This window comes from Lynx rufus, unplaced genomic scaffold, assembly GCF_022079265.1.
Source record: "Lynx rufus isolate CCGP_SWC_20201006 ecotype Redwood Valley unplaced genomic scaffold, mLynRuf1.p SCAF_9, whole genome shotgun sequence".
Lineage (NCBI taxonomy): Eukaryota > Metazoa > Chordata > Mammalia > Carnivora > Felidae > Lynx > Lynx rufus.
Genome location: NW_025814897.1, coordinates 96,974,163 through 96,985,558, shown reverse-complemented (window position 1 = coordinate 96,985,558; position 11,396 = coordinate 96,974,163). Strand labels below are relative to the sequence as shown.

General features: G+C 53.1%; 1 pseudogene; it reads right to left on the bottom strand.

Moving 5' to 3' along the window:
- Positions 1 to 892: 892 nt before the first annotated feature.
- Positions 893 to 10,668, bottom strand: LOC124506024 (putative heat shock protein HSP 90-beta-3; annotated as a pseudogene).
- Between the last annotated feature and the right edge of the window lie 728 nt (positions 10,669 to 11,396).

The following is an 11,396-nucleotide window of genomic DNA, read 5'->3' as shown; positions in this document are numbered from 1 at the left end:
CACCCTCTAGCCCACAGTGACTGGTCTGAGAATTGGGGCTAGGCAAGGCAAATCAGGGTCCCTTTGTAAGATTTGGTGTATGGACGTTGGAAGAGATTCACATAGGGACCTCCTTAGGATCCCAAGCTGTCAGCACCATGCGTGCCTCAGGCTTCCAGAAGGTATCTTTACACAGAGAGAAAGCCTGCCTGAGAGGAAAGCAGGGTCATGAGGTGAAGAGAAATAGACACAGAGCCCCTGGATCCAGCCATGCCTGAATCCAGTGACCCCTGGAGTTCCCGATTACAGGTAAGCAGGGCAGTGGCTATGTGAGCTTCTGAAACCTAGACCTTATGGGGCGCCTGGGTGGCGCAGTCGGTTAAGCGTCCGACTTCAGCCAGGTCACGATCTCGCGGTCCGTGAGTTCGAGCCCCGCGTCGGGCTCTGGGCTGATGGCTCGGAGCCTGGAGCCTGTTTCCGATTCTGTGTCTCCCTCTCTCTCTGCCTCTCCCCCGTTCATGCTCTGTCTCTCTCTGTCCCCAAAATAAATAAAAAAAAAAATGTTGAAACCTAGACCTTAGGAAATCTAAGCCAAAGGCAAGGAGTATCAGGACCTGGCTGTTTTAGGGGAAATGTTTCTTTATTATTATTATTTTGTACAAAACTGTATCTTCTTTATTTTACATATTTTAATTTCAGAGTAGAATTTTTTTTTTTAAACCCACAGTACACATCCAAACCCCTGTCAAATATGGGCAGGGATACAGCTTGAGGCCCTTATATGCTGCCTCAGACAAAGGAGATAAAAAACCACTAGACATCAGCAGAGGAAACCGGGTAAACCGGGGTCACTGAAGGTTGCTGGGGAGCCATGGGGACACCATACAGAGGGCACAAGGTCTACAGGTAGAAACTAATTTACTTCTTCTATGCAAGAGGCATGTTCATCACCCTCAAGGAAGCAGATCTTGTCAGGAACAGCAGCACTGGGTTCCTTTGCTGTCACTTCATCGTCTTCTGTCCCCGGGCCTGGCTTGATCGTGCAGTAAATGCGGTTGGAGTGGGTCCGGGGATCCTCTCAGGTGAGAAGCCAGAAGAAGGCAACGCCGTTTCAGACAGCAGCACCTTGACAGCCTGGTCCTCCTTCCCTGCCTCCACCTTCTGCCGTAGCGTCTCCGCAATGGGGTGGTCAGGATTGATCTCCAAGTCTTTTTGGCCATCATATTGCCCGTTGTAGACTTGTCCACAGGTGCCTGGGTTTTCCCAGCCTGCTGCATCTTGGCTGTCCGGCGTGGGTGCTAGTCACGAGGCAGAGGGGTGAAGCCACTAGCCTGTGGGAAATTGTCGCCTCCTCAACCTTTTTATCCAAGAGGGGAAACGCTGAGCATAACAGCTCTGAGCTGTTAGCACAGAGCCCAACGTGGGGCTCGAACTCACAGACTGGGAGATCGTGACCTGAGCCAAAGTCGGACGCTTAACCGACTGAGCCACCCAGGCGCCTGTAGGGAAATGCTCTTTTATTTATTTTCATTTTTTTTTTAATTATTCATTTTTTGAGAGAGAGAGAGAGACAGAGCACAAGTGGGGGAGGGGCAGAAAGAGAGGAAAACAGAGTCCGAAACAGGCTCCAGGCTCCGAGCTGTCAGCACAGAGCCCGACGCGGGGCTCGAACCCGCGAACTGTGAGATCGTGCCCTGAGCCGAAGTCGGATGCTTCACCGACGGAGCCATCCAGGCACCCCGGAAAATGCTCTATGAAACAGAACTATGAAGTCTTAACTTTCAAGATGCCAAAATATTTCTTTTTTTGCTTCTCCAAGTAGGAATTTTGTCAAAAGATGGGGGTTTTGTTGACTGTTTCGTGCAGCTGCATTACAGAGAGCACGGAGCTATTTTGAAAGTCCGACACGGAGGTAGATAGGGGCATGAGGTCTGGAGAGGAAGAAGAGAGCTACCCCAGGAAGAAAGGGGTGCCGTCCCCCGGGGCCTGCAGCAGGCAGGCCAGAGGGGAGCGGGACGCACGAAACACATCCCCCTGGCAGAAGCTGTGCCCTTTACTCGTGACTCCTGGGTGACCAGTGCCCCCTGACGCTCCCTTCAAAACCTTCTCTCAGAAAAGAGTGCATCCCAATTATTTTCACAGTTTGAGTTCAAACAGATCAACCCCGACCGCCTCCTCCCCCAGGTAGCAAATCTGATCTTCAGCTGCAGGAAAAGGGTCCACACAGGCAGGGGAAAGCGATGCGAAGCCTCAGATTTGGACGTGGGATTGTGTTTTTCAGATAAAGAGAACTTTCCTCTGGAATCCTTTGGGCCAGTGTTTCTCAGGGGGTGGCCTGGGGACAACTTAAAGCATAACTACCCAGGGAGGCTTTAACTTTGAGGCAGATTCCTGGGCCCCGCCCCAAACCTAGTGAATCAGAATCTTTCAGGACAGGACCCAGGAATCTGCATTATAATCAGTGCCCCCCCAACCCCCCCCCCCCCGATTCTTAGAATATTTTGAGACCTGCTAACAAAAGCCTGGGTCAGCCATCTCCCTGCCTGGGTCTACACCCTGGCTGGAAGATGGAGATAAAACCCGGAGTGAGCACATGAGAATATAATGCCTAGGAACCATGAGCCTGTCTTCCCTTCAGGCGTGGAATCGACCCAGTTCTCTCTATAGCACGGTTTCAAGATCCCAATAGGGAGGGTTCCTGATTGGAAAGATCTAGGAATTCGGAACCCACTCCTGTCGGGCAGGACCTGAGTTTAGTCCCGGCTCCGACACCTGCTGGCTGTGTGGTCCTGGGCAAGTCACTTCCCCTTGCTGGATCTCCGTTTCCAGTTTGTCAAGTGAGGAGCTTGAACAACACCAGGCAAAGTTTCTCAAGCAGCGAAGCCTTTGCTGTGGTGAAGCCTGACGTGAGCCCCGATGGGTAAAGAAGACTCAGTCGTTGAAGCAGGGCTGGGGGCGGCATCGGACTTCCTGTCCCCGCCTATTTCATCTAACTGCAAGCATCCCGGGCTGATCTGATGGCTCCCAGTCTCCTGTCTCGTTGCTCTACCATCCCAAGCCAGGGGCCCTTGTCTTCATGGTCAAGACGGATTCCCTTCCAGCCAGTCCACCAGTGAGGACGAGGACATGCCCTGCTTTTTAAAGTCATGGCTCATCGTTGTCCACATCCTTTCTACTTACGTCCCCCTTCCTTCTTCCCGGCAGGACCTCATTTTATTAGAAGGACCTCCTGTCTCCTTCCCACAACTCAGAGAGGCACGCCTCATCTCCGGTTCCGAGGGCGTACTCTCACTGCTCTAAGCTAGCCGCTGGAGTTCCAGTCCCCTGTCTGGGATGGGGTTAGACACGGGCCTGTGGCTCTGGCCAACGAGATTGAGGAAAAACCCACGGGGGATGTCCCGTCCAGGAAGGATTTCTTCAAAGATTGACAAAACAGTGACAAACGGGGGAGAGACATCTCTCTTCTTCGTTGACCGGTGTCATGTCCACGTCTGGTGCCTGAAATTGCTACAGCCACTTTGACCACCACGAGGAGACTCACCTGCAGGACGCGTAACAGGGAGGCTTCACTCACTCCACTCCAAGCACTATACGACCCCAGGGCATTTGCACACACCGTTCCCTCTACCAAGACCACTTCCCCCAGACCTCATTGCTGTCATTCCTCCAACTCGCTCGGGGGTCTGCTCAAATGCCAGCTCCTTAGAAGGACCCCCCTGACATGGGGCACCTGGGTGGCTCTGTTGGTTAAGTGTCCGACTCTTGATTTCAGCGCATGTCATGATCTCACAGTTCTTGAGATTGAGCCCCGAGTCGGGCTCTGTGCTGACAGCATGGAGCCTGCTTGGGATTCTTTCTCTCCCCCCCCCCCCTCTCTCTCTCTGTCTCTCTGCCTCTCCCTCTCAAAATAAATAAATAAGCTTTTAAAAATTAAAAAAGTACTTCCCTGGCTACTGTCCCCTCTATTACTCTATTTTCTTGTTTGTTTTTTTAATAGCTCTTACTTGGTATCATGTTATTTGTATATGTGCATGTGTACATATAATATACACACTGTGTTGGGTGTATAATACATATACACTATGTATTATTATATAGGTAGTTATAGCTAATATGTGTATGTATTTTATATAAACACATTATATACAGAAAATAATACGTACATTGTGTGGTGGGGGGGCTGGTGTTTACCCTCCGTCTTTCACACAGGACCATAAGCTCCAAGAAGGCAAGGACTTTGCTTTTTCCCCACCGTCACCCCAGGGCTCAGGACGGTGCCTGGCATACAGACAGTGTCCAGTACTGAGGGATGGAAGGGAGGGAGGGAGAAGGGAAAGAAGGTGGCCAGTGTTCTTGACCGTGCTGTGGAGCCTCGAAATTAACCAGTCCTCAGTACGTGTTGCTGGTGATTGTAAATATTTCTGATTAAGTGGGTTTAAGCCGCTTGATGCGGGGGTTTCCGACACCGGAGGCTGAAACCTCCCTATTTCACGTATCTGTTCAGTTCCCTCGGTCTTGGATGCCCTTCCCTAATGAGTCTCCCTGGTGGCCTCCTCCCCTTCCGCCATTCCGTGCCCTTTCCAGAACGCTACAGTGAAGGGACTCAAGGCAAGGGGGGTTGCAGGCAACAACATCAGGGTCAGAGCCCAGCTCAGCCACTCACCAGCTCATCATCCTGTGCCAGTTACTAGGTTCTCTGAGCTTCTGTCCCCTCAGCTGCAAGACGGAGGGACAGTAACAGCAGCTCGCACCTTGTGGACTTACTGTAAGCATTCGGAGGGGTCACGGGGGACCCGAGAGTCACGCGGATTTGGGGCAAAGCCCCTCCCGACCGCTTTCCAGCAGTGTGGCTCGGATCTCCCTCTGTGCCTCACACTTCGCATCAGTCAAATGGGAACAAGAGCGGTGCAGAAGTAACTGAATGAAATGAGGCGATGTGTATCAACTGCTTAGCGCGTGATAAGTGCTAAGTAAAATATCATTACGTGTGCATAGGTGCACCCATAAGCATTCCCTTTGGAGGATACAGGGACCACAAGACCCAGCCCCTGCCCTCAAGAGGCCACGGGATTTGTGGCTGAAGAGGTAGACAGGGCCAGCTCTTGGGCAGTGTGTCCAGAGTGTCCCCAGGAGACCTGAAGGGGTTCAGTTTGGACTCTTCCCGGGACAGGTCTGCCTCATCCACTCCAGAGAAGGAGTTTGCTCTGGGAGAGCATCTTGCCCAGGCGGGGGCCCAGGTGCCCCACTTGGCACTGACCTTGTGAAATTTCAGTCCCAGCTCGGTCCCACCACCCACAGGAAGTAGCAGAGGCCCTTGGCTCATCCCTCCCCCGACTGGTTTTAAACTGAAGGCATTAGGTTCGCTAATCGCCTGTAATCACCTTGTTTGAATTAGCATGGCAAGTGCTTCCGACTAAACGACTAAACGGGTCTGTTATTCCAAATAACCCTCGGTGGTTTTAATTACGGCCCCTGGAATGCGCAGCCTCCCGGCCCTCAGCTTTATTAGGGAAAGGTCCTGTAAACCCAGGATGGGGCGTGATTCCTGACCTCCCCTGCACAGACCCATAATAAAGAGAAGCAGGAGAAGGTATTTTACCCATCCAGATGCGTAATGCTCCCTTTGCTCTATTTTTAAACCCGACACAGGATGGCGGATGACCCCAACGCCTGTCCCCTGCCCTACTCTCGGGTTCCATCTGCTTCCAGCGACCAGCCGAGCCGTGGCCCGGAGACGAGTAGACAGCCCTCCGTCCATTCATTTCAACGTGGCTCTGGAACATGCCATCCCATCCTTTTTATCCATACTGGATGTCCGTGCTCCGTTTGGTTTATGCCAAGTCTGGACAGTTGTTATTAATATCGCCTCCACTTACAGTTGAAGAAGGCACAGAGGAGGTGTGACTAACTCAAGGCTATGCCATAGGGCAGCGCTTCTCAGACTTGGGTGGGCGCACGAACGCGCGGCGATCTTATTAAAATGCAGCTTTGGGGGCGCCTGGGTGGCTCAGTCAGTTAAGGGTCCGACTTGGGCTCAGGTCATGATCTCGCGGTTCGCAGGTTCGAACCCCGCGTCGGGCTCTGTGCCGACGGCTCAGAGCCTGGAGCCTGCTTCGGAGTCTGTGTCTCCCTCTCTCTCTGCCCCTCCACCCCCTCTCAAAAATATAAGTAAACACTTAAAAAATAATAATTAATAAAATAATTAATAATAAATAAATAAAAATAAAATGCAGCTTTGGCTTCAGCGGGTCTGGGGTGGCCGCCGGGGAGTTTTCATCCCGACCGGGGCAGAAGGACATTTATTCCCACTCCCTCTCCTGAGGGAGCTGAACAACCAGACTTCATCCAGCCACAGGGCTGGGTTGGGAGCCCCTGGAGTTGGGAGTAACGGGCATGGGTGGGGCGGGGCCAGGGAAGGAAGAAGGAAGCCCCATTTCCTAGGAGAGGCGGGCTGCCAGGACGCAGTGCTCCGTCTCTCTCCTGGGGTCCTGACCCCACGTCCCATTCTCCATCCAGTGTCTTACTTGCTCGGCCCTGCAGCAGGGGTGGGAGAAGGAAGAAAACATTCATTCATTCATTCATTCATTCAACAGCTGCTTCCTGGGCTCGGGGCCTGGCACATGGGAGGCCTTCAAGAAATACTTGCTGACTAAAGAAAGGCCTGAGGACTCTCCCGTTCTGGCCACAACCTCTGTAAGATGCTGGAGACACAGCGGTGGGCGGGGCAGACACGGTGCCTGCCCGCATGGGGCTAACCGTCTGGGAGACCTGGGCAGACTGCAGGGGCCAGAACTGAGGGTCAGGCCTGAGCCCTGTGCCTCTGGCCTCAACGGGGCCTCATCCCACTGTCCTCCCAACCAACCACCAGGTGACGTGAGGGTTAGTGTCCTCATTGGTGAAGAAACGGAGGGTCAGAGAGGGTGAGCCACTCGCTCAGGGTCACACAGCTGCTCGTCGAATGGCAGAGACAGAGTTTGAAGCTAGGGCTCTGGACCCATAGCCTCTCCCCTCATCAGAACCAGGCTGGGGAGGGAAGGGTTCCAAAGTCTTCAGGGTGGAGCCGGCCACAAAGGGATGGTTTTATTTAGTGGCATGGGAGTGGGGGACATTTTCCCTGTCCCCACCCTGACACCACAGTGAACCTTGAACTGCTAAATTGAGTGAGATGGGGCAGGGCAAAAGGTGAAGGGAGCTTGCTCGCAGCCCACGGGGCTGGGGAAATGAGCTAATTAGGCCCTTTCAGCGGTGGCGGCCCCAGCTGGTTCTGGGTGGACACAGTCCCCTCTGCCCTGAGTTCAGAGGGTCAGCCCTGCCTGAGGAGCAGGACGGTCCCGGCCCTGCCCGTCTGCTCCCCTGAGCCCTCAGGTGTTGCAGCCAAGGGAGGAAGCTGGAGCCATGCGCCTCGGTGGACGGAGGCCCATTCATCCCTCGCTTCGCAGATGTGAGGTCACTTTGGGGCGGGTGATTTTCCCTCCAACTCCCTGGTCTTATTTTGGCCTTGCCCATGAATCCACTGGCCCAGACAGGAAGCTCCGAGGTGGCCAGGAACCACCTGCCCGATTTACCGCTGCCTCCCTGGCACCCAGCGTGGGGCCTGTTTCTCTGAGCGAGTTAAGAAAGAAATCAGCTGTTTAAATCACAAGCGTGTGTCCCAACCTTTTCTGGACGGTGTGGGAGTGACTGGGTCTGGTTTTGCTTTAACAGGATTCGGTCAATCAGCACTTACGGGTCACGGTCTCTGTACTGGGCACTGGGCAGTCACAATGGCAGTGAGCCCCCTGAGGGGCCACGGCCCAGAGAATAAGACGTTGCCTGTGCCATTTGCAGGTCTCCAGGTCTGGAATAGAGTTATAAAAGGCTTCTTAGACAAGGTGGCTTTGGAACGCATCCCTAAGGGAGGGACTAGGACCGATCCGATGGAGATATGGGGTGGCCATCAAATGCCATCTCCTCAGCAGGAGCAAGGACGCAGGGATCTTGCAGGTTTGCACCAGGAGAGAACATCCCTGCATGGCTCAAACCATACAATGGACATAAGTCTCCAGCCAGTGGCCTCTGTTGATAGCCCGTGATACGGGGCTTTCAGAAAAACAAGCAAAGCTCCGGTCTCACTCAGAAAAGGGACCCAAGGGAGATGGAAACTAATGTTTATTAAGTACTTAGGTACCCCCTGGTCAGTAGTGGGAGCGAAAACAGACAAGGCCTTGGCTCTCCGGAAGCTTCTAGTAGGGAAAAGTGATGTCGACCATGCATGTGACACGTGGGAGGTACAATTGGGGCGGTGGCTGTAAAGGGGAAACACCGAGTGCATCGCAGAGGGAGCCCCAAGGGGGAGGTAGAGCCAATGGAACAACTATAGGACAGGCGGACTAGCTGATGTTTGAGCGTCTCATATTTACTTCCGGGCCAAGCGCTCTGCACAGCGCCTGGCCCAGCCAAGTTCAGCAAATGGTAGCAAGGGCAATGTTACCTTGGCCTCGCTTCATCTAGACCCAAACCATGCAGGGAAGGCACCATAATGATCCCCATTATACAGATGAGGAAACTGAGGATCAGAGGGTCCCTTGCGGGTGTGGGAGGCGAGCCCAGGCAGGTCTGCCCAGCTCTCTTCCTCAACACAGTGCATCCTGTTTCCCCAAACCTAATTTAGGAACAGGGGTGTGGGGAAACCACGGTGCCTCAGTCTCGTTCGGGGAGACCTGAAGAGATTGGTCAACAAAGCCACAAAGTCTCCAAGCAAGGCAACGCGTGACGAAGTTTCCAGCCGTTCTGCATCTGGGGCGCCTGGGTGGCGCAGTCGGTTAAGCGTCCGACTTCAGCCAGGTCACGATCTCGCGGTCCGTGAGTTCGACCCCGCGTCGGGCTCTGGGCTGATGGCTCAGAGCCTGGAGCTTGTTTCCAAATCTGTGTCTCCCTCTCTCTCTGCCCCTCCCCCGTTCATGCTCTGTCTCTCTCTGTCCCCCCAAAAAATAAATACATAAATAAAATAAATAAATTTAAAAAATAAAGAAAGAAAGAAACAAATCCCTTGGCTGTGGATAGCAAGCCACAATTGTTCTCCTCAGAATAAAATGGATTTTTATTAAAGAAAAAGCCCAACTTGGGGTCAGTGGACAGAAGAGCAGAGAAGGGCAGGAAGAGAATGCCCTTTGCCTTCCTCATCCGCCCAGAAACAGACATGTCTGGAGAAAGTGGCCTCCACCAACAGGAAGGGTGAGCAGCGCCTTGGCGGGCCATGGAAAGATTGTTTTCCTAATGTCCTCCAGAAGGCCCAGTCTCAGAGAGAAGAAATGTCAAAACTGGCCCCAGAAAGTAAGAAGTGGGAGTTTTCCACTTAGAACAACTTGAAAAACCTAGAACTTGGAGAGCAGTGTGGCTTCTCTGGGGACTAGTGGATCATGCCCAATCCCGTAACCGTTACTCAGCTCGTGGCCAGAACCCTCTGTCCTCTGTAAGCGCCCGGCGTCCAGGCCACCAGGCCCGGGGGCTTGCTGTCCCTCCCTCGAGGCCTCGAGGTCTCACCCCTCCTCAGGTGAGGAGCACACCAGGTTGAAAGACCCCCTGCTTAGCGGGCTCCACAGACCCCCCGACAGCCAGCCCCTGTGGCCCCGGGACCATGGGCTGGGGAGCAGACAGCTGGCCGCTGGCCCTGCCTGTCCCATCCCTGCAGCAATCAGTCCCAGCAAGGCAGCGAGCAAGGGACAGAGCTGCATTTGAGTCAAACCCTCGCGTATCAGTTTTGATTTCGACTAGCATCGCCTCCCTGGGCTGGATTTCAAAAGACAGCGTTACTAATGAGAAACACACAAGTTCTTGAAATGAAGTTAACTTCTTTAAAAAAAAAAAAAAGCCTTTTCTTTGGCTCTGTTGATATATATTAGAACCATATTGTCTAAGACAAAAAAAAAAAAAAAAGCCGTTCTGCTTCTGAACAGAAATACGGGAGTCCTGTACTTTGGAAAATGCCGAGAGGCTGGTGTCCCAGCCCATCATATCTCTCTGGACTGGGAGGCTTGTTTTGGGTTTTGTTTCTATTTTTTTAGGGTGCTAGGGATTTACAACTTCAATTTAAAACAGAAAGAAGGAAGGGATGATACAGAGTGTCCGAAGTGGGCAAAAATGAATGCAAACGGGCAGTTAGGACTTTTTTTTTTTAAGGGCCACTTGGATAAGTAGTTTCAAGAGAAGCAGGAGGTGTAGGGACAAGGACAGACTTGAGTTTACAGCCTGGCCTGTCCCTTTCCATTTCCCGGCCCTGTGACCTGGGCAAGTCATGTCACCATCCATAATCTGAATATTCCAGGGGAGGCTGGCTCCTTTCAGAACCTGCCAGCAGGCCCCTGCCTATTTGCTTCTTGCTCCATCCACACTGGCCCTTCTCCAGAAAACCAGTGGGCTACTGGGAGGTCCTCCAGCCAGGGTCAGGGAGCAAGCCCACTCCAGTCCTCCCTTGGGCAGTGCCTTTCCCACCCTGGGCCTCAGTCACCCACCTGTGACATAAAGGAGTTGAATGAGGTGATCCCAGGGGTCTCTTGCAGAGACGATGGCTCACCAGTCTGGCCTGTAAAGACTTTCAGGTGCCCGAGAGGGTGACGTCCAGAGGCCGGGCATCTCCACTGGAGCCAGATCACAGCCCTCAGCATCTTCTACAACTTTCTGAAGCAGCTGGGCTCCAAGAAACCCGGACATAGTCCGGAAAGTGGTGGCTGGGTCCCCACCCTAGTGGGGCTTACAGGGGTGAAAGATACATTGGTCTACACAGCTTCGCTCCCAAAGAAGACCATTTTTCAAGGGAGCGAAGTGTGCCCCGTGTGATCCTAAAACACACTTGCAGGGGCCCCTTTGCCCTCGGGAGGGATGAAGGCCAGTCATGATGAAATCGGGCTTGGAAGAGACAAGGGAAGTCCCAGCATGATTCGGGGCCTATTCTTGGTTCCATGTGGCTTTGATCTGTTTCTTTGCTCTCCCCTGGGACTTAGTTCTAAGAAATAGGACCTTTGCCTTTTGTCAAAGTGGCCTGAGGACAAATCACACGCGCCTCTCACCCCTTTGCTCTGTCCCTGCACGCTGCGCTCCAGGCAGGCTGGGGCTCTCTCTCTCGAGGTCTCTGGGCCTTCAGAAGTTTTCCTGGCATCTGGAAGAAAGAGGGGAGGGATGGCACAACTTGCGAAGGGCTCCTTACCCTGGGATCAGAAATCTGGTCTCGGCTCTGCTCCTGGCCCAGCTGGGTAGTTTAAGGCCGTCACCTTCCTGAACTTCCAGCTGTGCAACGACAATGCCTACCGGTGGGTCATTTTCAAGGTCGAGCTCTGTCTTTGAAAGCTGGCTTTCTCCAAGGGGAGGGGGCCCTTACTCGGACCCTTGTCAGATATTGTACACTATGTGCCAAGTATGAATTGATCTAGTGGCAAAGGGAG